Raw genomic sequence first — 4,226 nt, 5'->3', positions numbered from 1 at the left:
TAAAAATAGATAGGTTGATAGATGATAGATAGATAGATAGATAGATAGATAGATAGATAGATAGATAGATAGATGATAGATAGATGGATAGGTGATAGATAAATAAATAGATAAATAAATAGATGATAGAGAGATAGATATAAAATGAAATGATTCTTAATGATGTTCTGCTATACTTATTTATCAGAGCCCTACCTGTCCAGTTGCCATCAGAGAAATCTCCTCCAGCAACAGATTTGAGCTGGTTCAGGGACCCACAGCCAGATATTATGCAGAGAGAGAGTCTAAATTGGAAGTCTCCATCAATCTCCTCAGCTATCAGAAACCACACAGAAAAGGAGACTATATGAGTCAGAGGGAATGGAGGACACCAGGGGAACATGACCCACAGAATCAATTAAGCAGGGCTCACATGGGCTCACAGACGCTGAAACCACAAGTACGGGGCCTGCATGGGTCAGCATCAGGTTCCCTGCATATATACTATGCCTGTTAGCTTGGTGTTTCTATTGCACATCTAACAGTGGGAGAGGGTGTATCTCTGCCTCTTTTGTCCGCTCTTGAGACTCATTTCCTCCTTTTAGGTTGCCTTGTCCAGACTCAGTATGAGGGTTTTTGCCTTGTCTTATGGTATTGTGTTTCATTCTGTCTTGCTGTATTCTCTTGAAAGCCTGCTCTTTTCTGAAGAAGAAACCACAGGGGTATGTGTTTGAGGGAGAATGGAGGTGGGAGGAAGCTAGGAGGAGTGGAGGTGTGCGAAGGGGAACTGTGGTTGGGATGTATTGTATGAGAGCTATAAACACCTTGACTTTTAAAATCGTTGGTATTCATTTCTCATTCGTGAGTCACCTACGTTAAGCTTTTGGAAGTAATATTTTCAATAAGTTTGAGAACTCAATGATGTTCACGAATGTTCACGAACACTTCAAAGTTGACTTAAATAAACCTCTGAGATTAGCAACTGACAGATACATTCTTTAGTATCCTCCTTTATCTAGTTTACAAGTTATTGAGCTTTGCAGAACATATCTTCATTTGCTAATGTGTAGCTCTATGTTTTAAAGTGCTTTACAATCTATTTCTGAGAGCCAGCTAGATCAATCAGTTAGTGTGGAGAGTTCCTTAGGTAAAATTTAAATAATTTAATCATCATCTTTTTCTTTGCAGTGGAAAAAAGAAATGGTTTCCTTCCCTTAGAACCTTTAGTCCAGTAAGGTAATAGATCCATTAAATTAGAAAATAAAATACTTAAATACAGGAAATTCTATAACTTGTCAAAGATCCATTTACAAAATACATTTTTAACTGCCATATCTGAAGTAGGAGGGTACTAATAACTATGGTGGGTGCTGGAAAAGGTTGAAATTCTAGCAGAGAGTAAAAATGGTCTTATCTAAGGCTGTCCTTTTCTACATCATGGGGAATCATTGACTCTGCTACACATGAAACTGGATATGTTATCCAAGGACAAGAAGAATTTGTGTTTCCATATAAATTGAATGACTATAGATTCGTAACTGTCATCTAGTGCTTATAAAAACTGCCCACTAAAAACATGCCTTCAAGTCGATTTTGATCCTTAAGTTGAGAAATTATCCTTAGAATATCTGAAAATTTCCTCGTATGTAATTCTTCACTGAACCATCTTTTGGGTTTATGTGCTAGATCATCAATAAGAAATTATGTTTCATGAAAGAAATTATTGATAAAATTCATGTGTTTAGCTCTTTTTCTTTTGTATCCAGAGGGGAAATCTTTTTCAATCATTTCTATCATGCTTAACAGGATTTTTGTAAGGAAAGCCAAAATGTCAAACATATTATGTCTTTATTTTATTGTGTACTGCCTTGTGTCAGAAACAGTGTCTATAGTAATAAATAAATTATAGATGATTTTTAAACATTTGAACAACTGGAGACATCAGCACATTTAGATTCAAACAAGTACTGATAAAAAAAATTGCATGTACTGATTATGTACTGACATTTTTCCTTACCATTATTTTATAATAATAGCATACAATATTCTATTGTTTACATCTATGCTGCTGTGACAAAAAGCATGACCAAGGTAACTTATAAAAGACAACACTTAATTAGACTTGTATTTTCAAAGGTTTAGAGTCCATGATGATGGAGCCAAAAAAAAGAAAAAAAGAAAAAAGAAAGAAAGAAAGAAAAGATGTCAGTAAGAACAACTGAGAACTCACATCTTGATCCACAAGTAGAAAGCAAAGAGTCTTTTAAAATGTCAAATTCACCACCAATGACACACCTCTTTCAACAAAGCTACATCTCCTAGTCTTTCCTAAACAGTTCCATCAGCTAAAGACCAATGATTTGCATATATAAGACTATGGTTATTTATTGGGGAATTTAAAGTAGAGAAGAGGATGTGTATGTGTTAAACATGAAGACTACTACTGGCTTTTTCATAATAGATTGGAATCCTCTGCAATTTTACTGTTCATGAAGACATGTGGATAGGGTTTCTAGAACATGAAGATCAAGGAATAAGATAAATCATAATAAATGAATGCATGAGAGCTGCATGATATAAGTGCACATCATCTAACTATGTCATTGTTTTTCAACTAGTGAAAAGTATGAATTATTTGTAACTTCATATACTACTGGAAAATTCTTTTATTTTGACCCACTTAGAAAAAAGGAAAAAATTATTATTAAAATGTAAAGAGAAAGGATAATAGGAAAATTATTTCAGCCAACACAGAATAAACACTTTTTAAACAAAAATAAATTTCAACCTCATCGTTTAAAGATGTGCCAGGATTTATTTTAATGAATTTAAAATTAAATTGTAGATTATTGGTCTTGATTATATGCCAATAATGAAACATACTTGAGTTCCACGTTACATGCTACTATTGCTATGATGGAAAGTAACTTAGGGAGGAAAGGGTTTATTTGCCTTAGATATCCTCAATCACAGTCCACTGAGGAAAGCCACAGCAGGAACTAAAACTGGGCAGGAACCTGGAGGCAAGAGCTGATGCAGAGGGCATGGAAGTATGCTACTTACTGGCTTGTTCCTCATGGCTTGCTCAACCTATTTTCTTATAGAAACCAGTGTGGGATATTCCTTTACACTGTGTGAATAGATGTCACTGAGATTGGTTTAATAAAGAAGCTGTCTGGTCAATAGGTGAACAGGTAGAGGTTAGACAGAACTCACAGACAAAAAGATAGAATGAAGAAGAAGAAGAGAAGTCTTGAGAGTTGCAAGGAGATGCAGAGGAAGAAGGAGATGAACTTGTCTCACTGAGAAAAGGTACTGAGCCATGTGGCAGAGCTTAGATAAGAAATATGGGTCAATTTAAGTTGTAAGGGCTAGTTAGTGGCAACTGAGTTATAAGTTGAGCATTTATAATAAATAATAAGTGTCTAACTAGTTATTTGGGAGCTGGCTGGCAGGACAGAAATCTCCACCTACAAACCAGGACCACCAGACCAGGAATGGTACCATCCACAATGGGCTGGGCCCTCTTACATCAATCACTAATTAAGAAAATGCCCTAGAGGGTTGCCTATGATCTTACATAGGCATTTTCTCAATTGAGGTTCCCTCCTCTCCGATGGTTTTAGCCTATGTCGAGTTGACAGAAAACTAACCAGCAGAAAATGGTTACAAATTAATGATTAAAAGAGATTCCGTCTTCCCTGCCAGTGGGTCTCCAGTTTCTGTCGCTATCCGACACGGCCAATTCTTATCTCAGCCTTAAGACTAACTAATACTATGACCGAATTTAATCATGGAGTCAATTATATCCTTTATTTCTCTTCTGCTGCTTATCATTTTCCTGAAACAGAAGAGTACCTCTTGCTTTCAGAATGTGTTAGTGATTGATTTAGAAACAAGAGAGACAGAGACAATAACAGGTTCAGTAAGAAGAAGAGAAGGGAGGAGAGAGGATGCGAAAAAGGAAAAAAAATAAGGAAAGGAAGACTATCCTGGATATTCAGAATTTCTCTATTTCACTAAAATACAGGTGAAAACTGTATGTTCATTAGCTCTAAAGTAGCCATAGAAAATATGAAATTCACATAAATTGACAAAACCAGAATTAAAAAGAAAAATATCTAAAGACATTGGAAGATTTAAAAGACACAATCAGGAGACAAATAATAAATTACTAATAAAAGGACTTATTTCTGTATACAAAGGGTTTAATTTATGTACTGTTGACAGAAGATAGTCACTGTAAT

Source organism: Peromyscus eremicus, chromosome 6 (genome assembly GCF_949786415.1).
Source record: "Peromyscus eremicus chromosome 6, PerEre_H2_v1, whole genome shotgun sequence".
NCBI classification, from domain to species: Eukaryota; Metazoa; Chordata; class Mammalia; order Rodentia; family Cricetidae; genus Peromyscus; species Peromyscus eremicus.
This window is presented reverse-complemented; position numbering follows the sequence as displayed.